Source organism: Salmo salar, chromosome ssa18, assembly GCF_905237065.1.
Source record: "Salmo salar chromosome ssa18, Ssal_v3.1, whole genome shotgun sequence".
NCBI classification, from domain to species: Eukaryota; Metazoa; Chordata; class Actinopteri; order Salmoniformes; family Salmonidae; genus Salmo; species Salmo salar.
In genome coordinates this window covers 51,130,115-51,149,225 of record NC_059459.1, presented here as the reverse complement: position 1 = coordinate 51,149,225, position 19,111 = coordinate 51,130,115, and positions in this window count along the sequence as shown.

Sequence of the window (19,111 nt, the reverse complement as noted above, 5' to 3'; positions counted from 1 at the left end):
CAATACTTTCATAATTGACAAAAAAAGCATTGGACATGTCATTTTGCAAAAAAAAAGACAAAAAAAGTCACTTTTTTCCTATGAAATCATATTCAAAATGCACAAAACATATGCCTTGTGCACAAGCAAAAGCAACCCAAAAAACGACGTCAATAAAAAACGTCATTAGCATGTTCATACAGCTCTTATACATGTGTAATTGACATAACAATCGAAAAAAATTGAAAAACGGGCCAGAAACCACTTTTTAAGGGGTTGAAAAGTTTTCAAAAAAATATGTCATTTTTTCAAAATTTGACTCTTGGGTCTTGAATTGTGTTACATTTGCAATATGAAAATTCACTGCGGAGAGCTCTAGCCATCTATTGGATATTTGCTGTGATTTGGCACATTCAATACTTTCATAATTGACAAAAAAAGCATTGGACATGTCATTTTGCAAATTAAAAAGTAACTTTTTTCCTATGAAATCATATTCAAAATGCACAAAACATATGCCTTGTGCACAAGCAAAAGCAACCCAAAAAACGACTTCAATAAAAAACGTCATTAGCATGTTCATACAGCTCTTATACATGTGTAATTGACATGACAATCGAAAAAAAAAAATTAAAACGGGCCAGCAACCACTTTTTCTCGGGTTGAAAAGTTTTCAAAAAAATATGTCATTTTTTCAAAATTTGACTCTTGGGTCTTGAATTGTGTTACATTTGCAATATGAAAATTCACTGCGGAGAGCTCTAGCCATCTATTGGATATTTGCTGTGATTTGGCACATTCAATACTTTCATAATTGACAAAAAAAAGCATTGGACATGTCATTTTGCAAAAAAAAAGACAAAAAAAGTCACTTTTTTCCTATGAAATCATATTCAAAATGCACAAAACATATGCCTTGTGCACAAGCAAAAGCAACCCAAAAAACGACGTCAATAAAAAACGTCATTAGCATGTTCATACAGCTCTTATACATGTGTAATTGACATAACAATCGAAAAAAAATTGAAAAACGGGCCAGAAACCACTTTTTAAGGGGTTGAAAAGTTTTCAAAAAAATATGTCATTTTTTCAAAATTTGACTCTTGGGTCTTGAATTGTGTTACATTTGCAATATGAAAATTCACTGCGGAGAGCTCTAGCCATCTATTGGATATTTGCTGTGATTTGGCACATTCAATACTTTCATAATTGACAAAAAAAAGCATTGGACATGTCATTTTGCAAATTTTTTTTAAAAAAAAGTAACTTTTTTACTATGAAATCATATTCAAAATGCACAAAACATATGCCTTGTGCACAAGCAAAAGCAACCCAAAAAACGACGTCAATAAAAAACGTCATTAGCATGTTCATACAGCTCTTATACATGTGTAATTGACATAACAATCGAAAAAAATTCGAAAAACGGTGCAGAAACCACTTTTTAAGGGGTTGAAAAGTTTTCAAAAAAATATGTCATTTTTTCCAAATTTGACTCTTGGGTCTTGAATTGTGTTACATTTGCAATATGAAAATTCACAGCGGAGAGCTCTAGCCATCTATTGGATATTTGCTGTGATTTGGCACATTCAATACTTTCATAATTGACCAAAAAAAGCATTGGACATGTCATTTTGCAAATTTTTTTTAAAAAAATGTCACTTTTTTCCTATGAAATCATATTCAAAATGCACAAAACATATGTCACATGCCACAAGCAAAAGCAACCCAAAAAACGACGTCAATAAAAAACGTCATTAGCATGTTCATACAGCTCTTATACATGTGTAATTGACATAACAATCGAAAAAAAATTGAAAAACGGTCCAGAAACCACTCTTTAAGGGGTTGAAAAGTTTTCAAAAAATATGTCATTTTTTCAAAATTTGACTCTTGGGTCTTGAATTGTGTTACATTTGCAATATGAAAATTCACTGCGGAGAGCTCTAGCCATCTATTGGATATTTGCTGTGATTTGGCACATTCAATACTTTCATAATTGACAAAAAAAAGCATTGGACATGTCATTTTGCAAAAAAAAAGACAAAAAAAGTCACTTTTTTCCTATGAAATCATATTCAAAATGCACAAAACATATGCCTTGTGCACAAGCAAAAGCAACCCAAAAAACGACGTCAATAAAAAACGTCATTAGCATGTTCATACAGCTCTTATACATGTGTAATTGACATAACAATCGAAAAAAATTCGACAAACGGTCCAGAAACCACTTTTTAACCTCTATGGGACCGGCGGGACGAATTCGTCCCACCTACGTAACATCCACTGCCAGCCTGTGGCGCGATTTTCAAAATCTTCAAAATCCTATTACTTCAATTTCTCAAACATATGACTATTTTACAGCCATTTAAAGATAAGACTCTCGTTAATCTAACCACACTGTCCGATTTCAAAAAGGCTTTACAACGAAAGCAAAACATTAGATTATGTCAGCAGAGTACCAAGCCAGAAATAATCAGACACCCATTTTTCAAGCCAGCATATAATGTCACCAAAACCCAGAAGACAGCTAAATGCAGCACTCACCTTTGATGATCTTCATCAGATGACAACCCTAGGACATTATGTTATACAATACATGCATGTTTTGTTCAATCAAGTTCATATTTATATCAAAAACCAGCTTTTTACATTAGCATGTGACGTTCAGAACTAGCATACCCCCGCAAACTTACGGGGAATTCGCTAACATTTTACTAAATTACTCACGATAAACGTTCACAAAAAGCATAACAATTATTTTAAGAATTATAGATACAGACCTCCTCTATGCACTCGATATGTCCGATTTTAAAATAGCTTTTTGGTGAAAGCACATTTTGCAATATTCTAAGTATATAGCCCAGGCATCACGGGCTCGCTTATTTAGACACCCGGCAAGTTTAGCACTCACCATAATCATATTTACTATTATAAAAATGTCATTACCTTTTGTTGTCTTCGTCAGAATGCACACCCAGGACGTCTACTTCAATAACAAATGTTGGTTTGGTCCAAAATAATCCATCGTTATATCCGAATAGCGGCGTTTTGTTCGATGCGTTCCAGACACTATCCGAAATAGTAAAGAAGTGTCGCGCTTGGCGCAATTCCTGACAATAAAATTCAAAGTATTCAATTGCCGTACGTCGAAGCATGTCAACCGCTGTTTAAAATCAATTTTTACGTCATTTTTCTCGTAGAAAAGCGGTAAAATTCCGACAGGGAATCTCCTTTTCGGCAAACAGAGGAAAAAAATCCCAAAGGCGGGGCGGTCGGGGTCACGCGCATAAGCTAGTGTCTCTTGATGGGCCACTTGAGAAAGGCGATAATGTGTTTCAGCCTGGGGCTGGAATGACGACATTCTCTTTTTTCCCGGGCTATGAGAGCCTATGGACGACGTGGGAAGTGTCACGTTAGAGCAGAGATCCTTAGTAAATGATAGAGATGGCAAAGAAGTTCCAGAAATGGTCAGACAGGCCACTTCCTGTAAAGGAATCTCTCAGGTTTTGACCTGCCATTTGAGTTCTGTTATACTCACAGACACCATTCAAACAGTTTTAGAAAATTTAGGGTGTTTTCTATCCATATGTAATAAGTATGTGCATATTCTAGTTACTGAGTAGGAGTGGTAACCAGATTAAATCGGGTATGTTTTTTATCCAGCCGTGTCAATGCTGCCCCCCTAGCCCTAACAGGTTTTAAGGGGTTGAAAAGTTTTCAAAAAAATATGTCATTTTTTCCAAATTTGACTCTTGGGTCTTGAATTGTGTTACATTTGCAATATGAAAATTCACTGCGGAGAGCTCTAGCCATCTATTGGATATTTGCTGTGATTTGGCACATTCAATACTTTCATAATTGACAAAAAAAGCATTGGACATGTCATTTTGCAAAAAAAGACAAAAAAAGTCACTTTTTTCCTATGAAATCATATTCAAAATGCACAAAACATATGCCTTGTGCACAAGCAAAAGCAACCCAAAAAACGACGTCAATAAAAAACGTCATTAGCATGTTCATACAGCTCTTATACATGTGTAATTGACATAACAATCGAAAAAAATTGAAAAACGGGCCAGAAACCACTTTTTAAGGGGTTGAAAAGTTTTCAAAAAAATATGTCATTTTTTCAAAATTTGACTCTTGGGTCTTGAATTGTGTTACATTTGCAATATGAAAATTCACTGCGGAGAGCTCTAGCCATCTATTGGATATTTGCTGTGATTTGGCACATTCAATACTTTCATAATTGACAAAAAAAAGCATTGGACATGTCATTTTGCAAAAAAAAAGACAAAAAAGTCACTTTTTTCCTATGAAATCATATTCAAAATGCACAAAACATATGCCTTGTGCACAAGCAAAAGCAACCCAAAAACGACGTCAATAAAAAACGTCATTAGCATGTTCATACAGCTCTTATACATGTGTAATTGACATGACAATCGAAAAAAAAATTAAAAACGGGCCAGCAACCACTTTTTCTCGGGTTGAAAAGTTTTCAAAAAAATATGTCATTTTTTCAAAATTTGACTCTTGGGTCTTGAATTGTGTTACATTTGCAATATGAAAATTCACTGCGGAGAGCTCTAGCCATCTATTGGATATTTGCTGTGATTTGGCACATTCAATACTTTCATAATTGACAAAAAAAAGCATTGGACATGTCATTTTGCGCAAAAAAAGACAAAAAAATGTCACTTTTTTCCTATGAAATCATATTCAAAATGCACAAAACATATGCCTTGTGCACAAGCAAAAGCAACCCAAAAAACGACGTCAATAAAAAACGTCATTAGCATGTTCATACAGCTCTTATACATGTGTAATTGACATAACAATCGAAAAAAAATTGAAAAACGGGCCAGAAACCACTTTTTAAGGGGTTGAAAAGTTTTCAAAAAAATATGTCATTTTTTCAAAATTTGACTCTTGGGTCTTGAATTGTGTTACATTTGCAATATGAAAATTCACTGCGGAGAGCTCTAGCCATCTATTGGATATTTGCTGTGATTTGGCACATTCAATACTTTCATAATTGACAAAAAAAAGCATTGGACATGTCATTTTGCAAATTTTTTTTTAAAAAGTAACTTTTTTCCTATGAAATCATATTCAAAATGCACAAAACATATGCCTTGTGCACAAGCAAAAGCAACCCAAAAAACGACGTCAATAAAAAACGTCATTAGCATGTTCATACAGCTCTTATACATGTGTAATTGACATAACAATCGAAAAAAATTCGAAAAACGGTGCAGAAACCACTTTTTAAGGGGTTGAAAAGTTTTCAAAAAAATATGTCATTTTTTCAAAATTTGACTCTTGGGTCTTGAATTGTGTTACATTTGCAATATGAAAATTCACTGCGGAGAGCTCTAGCCATCTATTGGATATTTGCTGTGATTTGGCACATTCAATACTTTCATAATTGACAAAAAAAAGCATTGGACATGTCATTTTGCAAAAAAAAAGACAAAAAAAGTCACTTTTTTCCTATGAAATCATATTCAAAATGCACAAAACATATGCCTTGTGCACAAGCAAAAGCAACCCAAAAAACGACTTCAATAAAAAACGTCATTAGCATGTTCATACAGCTCTTATACATGTGTAATTGACATGACAATCGAAAAAAAAAATTAAAACGGGCCAGCAACCACTTTTTCTCGGGTTGAAAAGTTTTCAAAAAATATGTCATTTTTTCAAAATTTGACTCTTGGGTCTTGAATTGTGTTACATTTGCAATATGAAAATTCACTGCGGAGAGCTCTAGCCATCTATTGGATATTTGCTGTGATTTGGCACATTCAATACTTTCATAATTGACAAAAAAAAGCATTGGACATGTCATTTTGCAAAAAAAAAGACAAAAAAAAGTCACTTTTTTCCTATGAAATCATATTCAAAATGCACAAAACATATGCCTTGTGCACAAGCAAAAGCAACCCAAAAAACGACGTCAATAAAAAACGTCATTAGCATGTTCATACAGCTCTTATACATGTGTAATTGACATAACAATCGAAAAAAATTGAAAAACGGGCCAGAAACCACTTTTTAAGGGGTTGAAAAGTTTTCAAAAAAATATGTCATTTTTTCAAAATTTGACTCTTGGGTCTTGAATTGTGTTACATTTGCAATATGAAAATTCACTGCGGAGAGCTCTAGCCATCTATTGGATATTTGCTGTGATTTGGCACATTCAATACTTTCATAATTGACAAAAAAAAGCATTGGACATGTCATTTTGCAAATTTTTTAAAAAAAAAAGTAACTTTTTTCCTATGAAATCATATTCAAAATGCACAAAACATATGCCTTGTGCACAAGCAAAAGCAACCCAAAAACGACGTCAATAAAAAACGTCATTAGCATGTTCATACAGCTCTTATACATGTGTAATTGACATAACAATCGAAAAAAAATTCGAAAAACGGTGCAGAAACCACTTTTTAAGGGGTTGAAAAGTTTTCAAAAAAATATGTCATTTTTTCCAAATTTGACTCTTGGGTCTTGAATTGTGTTACATTTGCAATATGAAAATTCACAGCGGAGAGCTCTAGCCATCTATTGGATATTTGCTGTGATTTGGCACATTCAATACTTTCATAATTGACCAAAAAAAGCATTGGACATGTCATTTTGCAAATTTTTTTAAAAAAATGTCACTTTTTTCCTATGAAATCATATTCAAAATGCACAAAACATATGTCACATGCCACAAGCAAAAGCAACCCAAAAAACGACGTCAATAAAAAACGTCATTAGCATGTTCATACAGCTCTTATACATGTGTAATTGACATAACAATCGAAAAAAAATTGAAAAACGGTCCAGAAACCACTCTTTAAGGGGTTGAAAAGTTTTCAAAAAATATGTCATTTTTTTCAAAATTTGACTCTTGGGTCTTGAATTGTGTTACATTTGCAATATGAAAATTCACTGCGGAGAGCTCTAGCCATCTATTGGATATTTGCTGTGATTTGGCACATTCAATACTTTCATAATTGACAAAAAAAGCATTGGACATGTCATTTTGCAAAAAAAGACAAAAAAAGTCACTTTTTTCCTATGAAATCATATTCAAAATGCACAAAACATATGCCTTGTGCACAAGCAAAAGCAACCCAAAAACGACGTCAATAAAAAACGTCATTAGCATGTTCATACAGCTCTTATACATGTGTAATTGACATAACAATCGAAAAAAATTCGAAAAACGGTGCAGAAACCACTTTTTAAGGGGTTGAAAAGTTTTCAAAAAAATATGTCATTTTTTCCAAATTTGACTCTTGGGTCTTGAATTGTGTTACATTTGCAATATGAAAATTCACTGCGGAGAGCTCTAGCCATCTATTGGATATTTGCTGTGATTTGGCACATTCAATACTTTCATAATTGACCAAAAAAGCATTGGACATGTCATTTTGCAAAATTTTTTAAAAAAAATGTCACTTTTTTCCTATGAAATCATATTCAAAATGCACAAAACATATGTCACATGCCACAAGCAAAAGCAACCCAAAAAACGACGTCAATAAAAAACGTCATTAGCATGTTCATACAGCTCTTATACATGTGTAATTGACATAACAATCGAAAAAAAATTGAAAAACGGTCCAGAAACCACTCTTTAAGGGGTTGAAAAGTTTTCAAAAAATATGTCATTTTTTCAAAATTTGACTCTTGGGTCTTGAATTGTGTTACATTTGCAATATGAAAATTCACAGCGGAGAGCTCTAGCCATCTATTGGATATTTGCTGTGATTTGGCACATTCAATACTTTCATAATTGACAAAAAAAAGCATTGGACATGTCATTTTGCAAAAAAAATGAAAAAACAAATGTCACTTTTTTCCTATGAAATCATATTCAAAATGCACAAAACATATGCCTTGTGCACAAGCAAAAGCAACCCAAAAAACGACGTCAATAAAAAACGTCATTAGCATGTTCATACAGCTCTTATACATGTGTAATTGACATAACAATCGAAAAAAAATCGACAAACGGTCCAGAAACCACTTTTTAACCTCTATGGGACCGGCGGGACGAATTCGTCCCACCTACGTAACATCCACTGCCAGCCTGTGGCGCGATTTTCAAAATCTTCAAAATCCTATTACTTCAATTTCTCAAACATATGACTATTTTACAGCCATTTAAAGATAAGACTCTCGTTAATCTAACCACACTGTCCGATTTCAAAAAGGCTTTACAACGAAAGCAAAACATTAGATTATGTCAGCAGAGTACCAAGCCAGAAATAATCAGACACCCATTTTTCAAGCCAGCATATAATGTCACCAAAACCCAGAAGACAGCTAAATGCAGCACTCACCTTTGATGATCTTCATCAGATGACAACCCTAGGACATTATGTTATACAATACATGCATGTTTTGTTCAATCAAGTTCATATTTATATCAAAAACCAGCTTTTTACATTAGCATGTGACGTTCAGAACTAGCATACCCCCGCAAACTTACGGGGAATTCGCTAACATTTTACTAAATTACTCACGATAAACGTTCACAAAAAGCATAACAATTATTTTAAGAATTATAGATACAGACCTCCTCTATGCACTCGATATGTCCGATTTTAAAATAGCTTTTTGGTGAAAGCACATTTTGCAATATTCTAAGTATATAGCCCAGGCATCACGGGCTCGCTATTTAGACACCCGGCAAGTTTAGCACTCACCATAATCATATTTACTATTATAAAAATGTCATTACCTTTTGTTGTCTTCGTCAGAATGCACACCCAGGACGTCTACTTCAATAACAAATGTTGGTTTGGTCCAAAATAATCCATCGTTATATCCGAATAGCGGCGTTTTGTTCGTGCGTTCCAGACACTATCCGAAATAGTAAAGAAGTGTCGCGCGCTTGGCGCAATTCCTGACAATAAAATTCAAAGTATTCAATTGCCGTACGTCGAAGCATGTCAACCGCTGTTTAAAATCAATTTTTACGTCATTTTTCTCGTAGAAAAGCGGTAAAATTCCGACAGGGAATCTCCTTTTCGGCAAACAGAGGAAAAAAATCCCAAAGGCGGGGGCGGTCGGGGTCACGCGCATAAGCTAGTGTCTCTTGATGGGCCACTTGAGAAAGGCGATAATGTGTTTCAGCCTGGGGCTGGAATGACGACATTCTCTTTTTTCCCGGGCTATGAGAGCCTATGGACGACGTGGGAAGTGTCACGTTAGAGCAGAGATCCTTAGTAAATGATAGAGATGGCAAAGAAGTTCCAGAAATGGTCAGACAGGCCACTTCCTGTAAAGGAATCTCTCAGGTTTTGACCTGCCATTTGAGTTCTGTTATACTCACAGACACCATTCAAACAGTTTTAGAAAATTTAGGGTGTTTTCTATCCATATGTAATAAGTATGTGCATATTCTAGTTACTGAGTAGGAGTGGTAACCAGATTAAATCGGGTATGTTTTTTATCCAGCCGTGTCAATGCTGCCCCCTAGCCCTAACAGGTTTTAAGGGGTTGAAAAGTTTTCAAAAAAATATGTCATTTTTTCCAAATTTGACTCTTGGGTCTTGAATTGTGTTACATTTGCAATATGAAAATTCACTGCGGAGAGCTCTAGCCATCTATTGGATATTTGCTGTGATTTGGCACATTCAATACTTTCATAATTGACAAAAAAAAGCATTGGACATGTCATTTAGCAAAAAAAAAGACAAAAAAAAGTCACTTTTTTCCTATGAAATCATATTCAAAATGCACAAAACATATGCCTTGTGCACAAGCAAAAGCAACCCAAAAAACGACGTCAATAAAAAACGTCATTAGCATGTTCATACAGCTCTTATACATGTGTAATTGACATAACAATCGAAAAAAAATTGAAAAACGGTCCAGAAACCACTCTTTAAGGGGTTGAAAAGTTTTCAAAAAATATGTCATTTTTTCAAAATTTGACTCTTGGGTCTTGAATTGTGTTACATTTGCAATATGAAAATTCACAGCGGAGAGCTCTAGCCATCTATTGGATATTTGCTGTGATTTGGCACATTCAATACTTTCATAATTGACAAAAAAAAGCATTGGACATGTCATTTTGCAAAAAAAAATTACAAAAAATGTCACTTTTTTCCTATGAAATCATATTCAAAATGCACAAAACATATGCCTTGTGCAGAAGCAAAAGCAACCCAAAAAACGACGTCAATAAAAAACGTCATTAGCATGTTCATACAGCTCTTATACATGTGTAATTGACATAACAATCGAAAAAAATTTTAAAAACGGTCCAGAAACCACTCTTTAAGGGGTTGAAAAGTTTTCAAAAAATATGTCATTTTTTCAAAATTTGACTCTTGGGTCTTGAATTGTGTTACATTTGCAATATGAAAATTCACAGCGGAGAGCTCTAGCCATCTATTGGATATTTGCTGTGATTTGGCACATTCAATACTTTCATAATTGACAAAAAAAAGCATTGGACATGTCATTTTGCAAAAAAAATGAAAAAACAAATGTCACTTTTTTCCTATGAAATCATATTCAAAATGCACAAAACATATGCCTTGTGCACAAGCAAAAGCAACCCAAAAAACGACGTCAATAAAAAACGTCATTAGCATGTTCATACAGCTCTTATACATGTGTAATTGACATAACAATCGAAAAAAAATCGACAAACGGTCCAGAAACCACTTTTTAAGGGGTTGAAAAGTTTTCAAAAAAATATGTCATTTTTTCCAAATTTGACTCTTGGGTCTTGAATTGTGTTACATTTGCAATATGAAAATTCACTGCGGAGAGCTCTAGCCATCTATTGGATATTTGCTGTGATTTGGCACATTCAATACTTTCATAATTGACAAAAAAAGCATTGGACATGTCATTTTGCAAAAAAAAGACAAAAAAAGTCACTTTTTTCCTATGAAATCATATTCAAAATGCACAAAACATATGCCTTGTGCACAAGCAAAAGCAACCCAAAAAACGACGTCAATAAAAAACGTCATTAGCATGTTCATACAGCTCTTATACATGTGTAATTGACATAACAATCGAAAAAAAAATTGAAAAACGGTCCAGAAACCACTCTTTAAGGGGTTGAAAAGTTTTCAAAAAATATGTCATTTTTTCTAAATTTGACTCTTGGGTCTTGAATTGTGTTACATTTGCAATATGAAAATTCACAGCGGAGAGCTCTAGCCATCTATTGGATATTTGCTGTGATTTGGCACATTCAATACTTTCATAATTGACAAAAAAAAGCATTGGACATGTCATTTTGCAAAAAAAAATTACAAAAAATGTCACTTTTTTCCTATGAAATCATATTCAAAATGCACAAAACATATGCCTTGTGCAGAAGCAAAAGCAACCCAAAAAACGACGTCAATAAAAAACGTCATTAGCATGTTCATACAGCTCTTATACATGTGTAATTGACATAACAATCGAAAAAAAATTGAAAAACGTCCAGAAACCACTCTTTAAGGGGTTGAAAAGTTTTTAAAAAATATGTCATTTTTTCCAAATTTGACTCTTGGGTCTTGAATTGTGTTACATTTGCAATATGAAAATTCACTGCAGAGAGCTCTAGCCATCTATTGGATATTTGCTGTGATTTGGCACATTCAATACTTTCATAATTGACAAAAAAAAGCATTGGACATGTCATTTTGCAAAAAAAAATTACAAAAAATGTCACTTTTTTCCTATGAAATCATATTCAAAATGCACAAAACATATGCCTTGTGCAGAAGCAAAAGCAACCCAAAAAACGACGTCAATAAAAAACGTCATTAGCATGTTCATACAGCTCTTATACATGTGTAATTGACATAACAATCGAAAAAAAATTGAAAAACGGTCCAGAAACCACTCTTTAAGGGGTTGAAAAGTTTTCAAAAAATATGTCATTTTTTCAAAATTTGACTCTTGGGTCTTGAATTGTGTTACATTTGCAATATGAAAATTCACAGCGGAGAGCTCTAGCCATCTATTGGATATTTGCTGTGATTTGGCACATTCAATACTTTCATAATTGACAAAAAAAGCATTGGACATGTCATTTTGCAAAAAAAATGAAAAAACAAATGTCACTTTTTTCCTATGAAATCATATTCAAAATGCACAAAACATATGCCTTGTGCACAAGCAAAAGCAACCCAAAAAACGACGTCAATAAAAAACGTCATTAGCATGTTCATACAGCTCTTATACATGTGTAATTGACATAACAATCGAAAAAAAATCGACAAACGGTCCAGAAACCACTTTTTAAGGGGTTGAAAAGTTTTCAAAAAAATATGTCATTTTTTCAAAATTTGACTCTTGGGTCTTGAATTGTGTTACATTTGCAATATGAAAATTCACTGCGGAGAGCTCTAGCCATCTATTGGATATTTGCTGTGATTTGGCACATTCAATACTTTCATAATTGACAAAAAAAGCATTGGACATGTCATTTTGCAAAAAAAAAGACAAAAAAAAGTCACTTTTTTCCTATGAAATCATATTCAAAATGCACAAAACATATGCCTTGTGCACAAGCAAAAGCAACCCAAAAAACGACGTCAATAAAAAACGTCATTAGCATGTTCATACAGCTCTTATACATGTGTAATTGACATAACAATCGAAAAAAAATTGAAAAACGGGCCAGAAACCACTTTTTAAGGGGTTGAAAAGTTTTCTAAAAAATATGTCATTTTTTCTAAATTTGACTCTTGGGTCTTGAATTGTGTTACATTTGCAATATGAAAATTCACAGCGGAGAGCTCTAGCCATCTATTGGATATTTGCTGTGATTTGGCACATTCAATACTTTCATAATTGACAAAAAAAGCATTGGACATGTCATTTTGCAAAAAAAATGACAAAAAATGTCACTTTTTTCCTATGAAATCATATTCAAAATGCACAAAACATATGCCTTGTGCAGAAGCAAAAGCAACCCAAAAAACGACGTCAATAAAAAACGTCATTAGCATGTTCATACAGCTCTTATACATGTGTAATTGACATAACAATCGAAAAAAAATTGAAAAACGGTCCAGAAACCACTCTTTAAGGGGTTGAAAAGTTTTTAAAAAATATGTCATTTTTTCCAAATTTGACTCTTGGGTCTTGAATTGTGTTACATTTGCAATATGAAAATTCACTGCAGAGAGCTCTAGCCATCTATTGGATATTTGCTGTGATTTGGCACATTCAATACTTTCATAATTGACAAAAAAAAGCATTGGACATGTCATTTTGCAAAAAAAATTACTAAAAATGTCACTTTTTTCCTATGAAATCATATTCAAAATGCACAAAACATATGCCTTGTGCAGAAGCAAAAGCAACCCAAAAAACGACGTCAATAAAAAACGTCATTAGCATGTTCATACAGCTCTTATACATGTGTAATTGACATAACAATCGAAAAAAAATTGAAAAACGGTCCAGAAACCACTCTTTAAGGGGTTGAAAAGTTTTCAAAAAATATGTCATTTTTTCAAAATTTGACTCTTGGGTCTTGAATTGTGTTACATTTGCAATATGAAAATTCACAGCGGAGAGCTCTAGCCATCTATTGGATATTTGCTGTGATTTGGCACATTCAATACTTTCATAATTGACAAAAAAAAGCATTGGACATGTCATTTTGCAAAAAAAAAGAAAAAAGAAATGTCACTTTTTTCCTATGAAATCATATTCAAAATGCACAAAACATATGCCTTGTGCACAAGCAAAAGCAACCCAAAAAACGACGTCAATAAAAAACGTCATTAGCATGTTCATACAGCTCTTATACATGTGTAATTGACATAACAATCGAAAAAAAATCGACAAACGGTCCAGAAACCACTTTTTAAGGGGTTGAAAAGTTTTCAAAAAATATGTCATTTTTTCCAAATTTGACTCTTGGGTCTTGAATTGTGTTACATTTGCAATATGAAAATTCACTGCGGAGAGCTCTAGCCATCTATTGGATATTTGCTGTGATTTGGCACATTCAATACTTTCATAATTGACAAAAAAAAGCATTGGACATGTCATTTTGCAAAAAAAAAGACAAAAAAAAGTCACTTTTTTCCTATGAAATCATATTCAAAATGCACAAAACATATGCCTTGTGCACAAGCAAAAGCAACCCAAAAAACGACGTCAATAAAAAACGTCATTAGCATGTTCATACAGCTCTTATACATGTGTAATTGACATAACAATCGAAAAAAATTGAAAAACGGTCCAGAAACCACTCTTTAAGGGGTTGAAAAGTTTTCAAAAAATATGTCATTTTTTCTAAATTTGACTCTTGGGTCTTGAATTGTGTTACATTTGCAATATGAAAATTCACAGCGGAGAGCTCTAGCCATCTATTGGATATTTGCTGTGATTTGGCACATTCAATACTTTCATAATTGACAAAAAAAAGCATTGGACATGTCATTTTGCAAAAAAAAATTACAAAAAATGTCACTTTTTTCCTATGAAATCATATTCAAAATGCACAAAACATATGCCTTGTGCAGAAGCAAAAGCAACCCAAAAACCGACGTCAATAAAAAACGTCATTAGCATGTTCATACAGCTCTTATACATGTGTAATTGACATAACAATCGAAAAAAAATTGAAAAACGTCCAGAAACCACTCTTTAAGGGGTTGAAAAGTTTTTAAAAAATATGTCATTTTTTCCAAATTTGACTCTTGGGTCTTGAATTGTGTTACATTTGCAATATGAAAATTCACTGCAGAGAGCTCTAGCCATCTATTGGATATTTGCTGTGATTTGGCACATTCAATACTTTCATAATTGACAAAAAAAAGCATTGGACATGTCATTTTGCAAAAAAAATTTACAAAAAATGTCACTTTTTTCCTATGAAATCATATTCAAAATGCACAAAACATATGCCTTGTGCAGAAGCAAAAGCAACCCAAAAAACGACGTCAATAAAAAACGTCATTAGCATGTTCATACAGCTCTTATACATGTGTAATTGACATAACAATCGAAAAAAAATTGAAAAACGGTCCAGAAACCACTCTTTAAGGGGTTGAAAAGTTTTCAAAAAATATGTCATTTTTTCTAAATTTGACTCTTGGGTCTTGAATTGTGTTACATTTGCAATATGAAAATTCACAGCGGAGAGCTCTAGCCATCTATTGGATATTTGCTGTGATTTGGCACATTCAATACTTTCATAATTGACAAAAAAAAGCATTGGACATGTCATTTTGCAAAAAAAAGACAAAAAAAAGTCACTTTTTTCCTATGAAATCATATTCAAAATGCACAAAACATATGCCTTGTGCACAAGCAAAAGCAACCCAAAAAACGACGTCAATAAAAAACGTCATTAGCATGTTCATACAGCTCTTATACATGTGTAATTGACATAACAATCGAAAAAAAATCGAAAAACGGTCCAGAAACCACTTTTTAAGGGGTTGAAAAGTTTTCAAAAAAATATGTCATTTTTTCCAAATTTGACTCTTGGGTCTTGAATTGTGTTACATTTGCAATATGAAAATTCACTGCGGAGAGCTCTAGCCATCTATTGGATATTTGCTGTGATTTGGCACATTCAATACTTTCATAATTGACAAAAAAAAGCATTGGACATGTCATTTTGCAAAAAAAAGAAAAAAAAGTCACTTTTTTCCTATGAAATCATATTCAAAATGCACAAAACATATGCCTTGTGCACAAGCAAAAGCAACCCAAAAAACGACGTCAATAAAAAACGTCATTAGCATGTTCATACAGCTCTTATACATGTGTAATTGACATAACAATCGAAAAAAAATTGAAAAACGGTCCAGAAACCACTCTTTAAGGGGTTGAAAAGTTTTCAAAAAATATGTCATTTTTTCAAAATTTGACTCTTGTTTCTTGAATTGTGTTACATTTGCAATATGAAAATTCACAGCGGAGAGCTCTAGCCATCTATTGGATATTTGCTGTGATTTGGCACATTCAATACTTTCATAATTGACAAAAAAAAGCATTGGACATGTCATTTTGCAAATTTTTTTTTTTTAAATGTCACTTTTTTCCTATGAAATCATATTCAAAATGCACAAAACATATGCCTTGTGCACAAGCAAAAGCAACCCAAAAAACGACGTCAATAAAAAAACGTCATTAGCATGTTCATACAGCTCTTATACATGTGTAATTGACATAACAATCGAAAAAAAAATTGAAAAACGGTCCAGAAACAACTTTTTTAAGGGTTGATAAGTTTTTAAAAAAAATATCATATTATCAAAATCTGACCTTTGGGTGTAGACTTGGGTATCATTTGCTGTATGAAAAACCACGGTGGAGCGCGCTCGCCATCTAAAGTAAATTTGGGGTGTTACAATTGGCAATTGCCATCGGAAAATTGCCATATGATTGGCCCAGAGATGGACCGCTTTCGGTGGTATTTACAATCGTGTGTATGATTCGTGCTATGCCAATATGTTCCCATGTTATTTTGGCCAAATTAGGGGGGTTTTCCCTTACATGATGCAACCACCACTATGCTTGAAAATCTGGAGAGTGGTACTAAATAAAGTGTTGTTTTGGATTTTTCCCAAACATAACACTTAGTATTCAGGACAAAAAGTGAATTTCTTTGCCACATTTTATGCAGTATTAGATTAGTGCTTTGTTGCAAACAAGATTCATGTTTTAGAATATTTTTTATTCTGTACAGGCTTCCTTCTTTTCACTCTGTCAATTAGGTTAGTATTGTGGAGTAACTACAACGTTGTTGATCCATCTTCAGTTTTATCCTATCACAGCCATTAACTTCCCTGCTTGCGTCCCACCCTAGTCAACAGCCAGTGGAATCGCGTGGCGTGAAATTCAAATACCTCAAAAATTCTATAACTTCAATTTCTCAAACATATGACTATTTTACACCATTTTAAAGACAAGACTCTCGTTAATCTAAACACTGTCCGATTTCAAAAAGGCTTTACAGCGAAAGCAAAACATTAGATTATGTCAGGAGAGTACCCTGCCAAAAATAATCACACAGCCATTTTCAAAGCAAACATATATGTCACAAAAACCAAAACCACAGCTAAATGCAGCACTAACCTTTGATGATCTTCATCAGATGACACTCCTAGGACATTATGTTATACAATACATGCATGTTTTGTTCAATCAAGTTCATATTTATATCAAAAAACAGCTTTTGACATTAGCATGTGATGTTCAGAACTAGCATACCCATTGCAAACTTCCGGTGAATTTACTAAATTACTCACGATAAACGTTCACAAAATACATGTTTATTTTAAGAATTATTGATACAGAACTCCTTTATGCAATCGCGGTGACAGATTTTAAAATAGCTTTTCGGCGAAAGCACATTTTACAATATTCTGAGTACATAGCCCGGCCATCACGGCTAGCTATTTTGACACCCACCAAGTTTGGGACAACCTAAACTCAGAATTACTATTAGAAAAATTGGATTACCTTTGCTGTTCTTCATCAGAATGCACTCCCAGGACTTCTACTTCAACAACAAATGTTGTTTTGGTTCCAAATAATCCATAGTTATATTCAAATAGCTCTGTTTTGTTTGTGCGTTCAGGTCATTATCTGAAGGGTGACGCACGAGCGCATTTCGTGACAAAACATTTCAAAATATTCCATTACCGTACTTCGAAGCATGTCAAACGCTGTTTAAAATCAATTTTTATGCTATTTTTCTCGTAAAATAGCGATAATATTCCAACTGGGCGACGTTGTATTTATTCAAAGGCTGAAACAAAAAAATGGCGAATTCTCATGAACGCGCATCTCCAGTGTCACTGTCCCCAGGCTGACCACTCACAAATTCTCCTGCTGTTCTTCGCCCAGAGACAGCAGACACCCCATTACACTTTCTGGCGCCTTCTGAGAGCCAATGGAAGCCTTAGAAAATGTCACGTTACAGCAGAGATGCTGTATTTTCGATAGAGATGCAACAGAAGGACAACAAATTGTCAGACAGGGCACTTCATGTATGGAATCTTCTCAGGTTTTGGCCTGCCATATGAGTTCTGTTATACTCACAGACACCATTCAAACAGTTTTAGAAACTTTAGAGTGTTTTCTATCCAAATCTACTAATTATATGCATATTCTCGTTTCTGGGCAAGAGTAGAAACCAGTTTAAATCGGGTACGTTTTTTATCCGGCCGTGCAAATACTGCCCCCTAGCCCCAATAGGTTAAACTCTAACTATTTAAAGTCACCATTGGCCTCATGGAGAAATCCCTGACTGGTTTCCTTCCTCTCTGGCAACTGAGTTAGGAAGGACACCTTTATCTTTGTAGTGACTGGGAGTATTGATACACCATCCAAAGTGTAATAAATAACTTCTCCATGCTCAAACGGATATTCAATGTCTGTTTTTTACCAATAGTTGCCCTTTGCGAGGCATTGGAAAAACACCTTTGGTTTTAGTCATTGAAAAATCATGTTAAACTCTAGTATTGTACTCAGAGTGAGTCCATGCAACTTATTGTGTGACTTGTAAAGCATATTTTTACTCCTTAAGTTATTTAGGCTTGCCACAACAAAGGGGTTGAATACTTATTGACTCATTTTTTAAAAAATTATACTAATTTTGACATTATGGAGTATTTTGTGAAGGCCGGTGACATGTTTTCTTCTTTAATTGAATTAATTTTAAATTCAGGCTGTAGCACAACAAAATGTGGAAAGAATCATGGATGTGAATACTTTCTGAAGCCAATGTACATAGAGATAGGTACAAGTGAGCGACAGCGAGGGAAGAGAGAGGGGGACGGAGAAAGGGAGAGGGGATTGCATCTGGCATCTGTGCAAGTGTGTGTGACAGGACAGTACAGTACATAAAGGGCCAACCCACATGAAAAAATACTATGGTATTCACTGTAGTGGTTGTGTGGACTTTACTGTAGTATTCACTGTAGTGTTTTTGCAGACTTAACTGTAGTATTCACTGTATTGTTTTTGAGGACTAAAGTCTGCAAAAACACTACAGCAAATACTATAGTATATACTGTAGTGTGCTGTAATATATTGTGGACTGTAATATATTGTAATATTTGCTGTATATACTGTAGTGTGCTGTAATATATTGTGGACTGTAATATATTGTAATATTTGCTGTAGT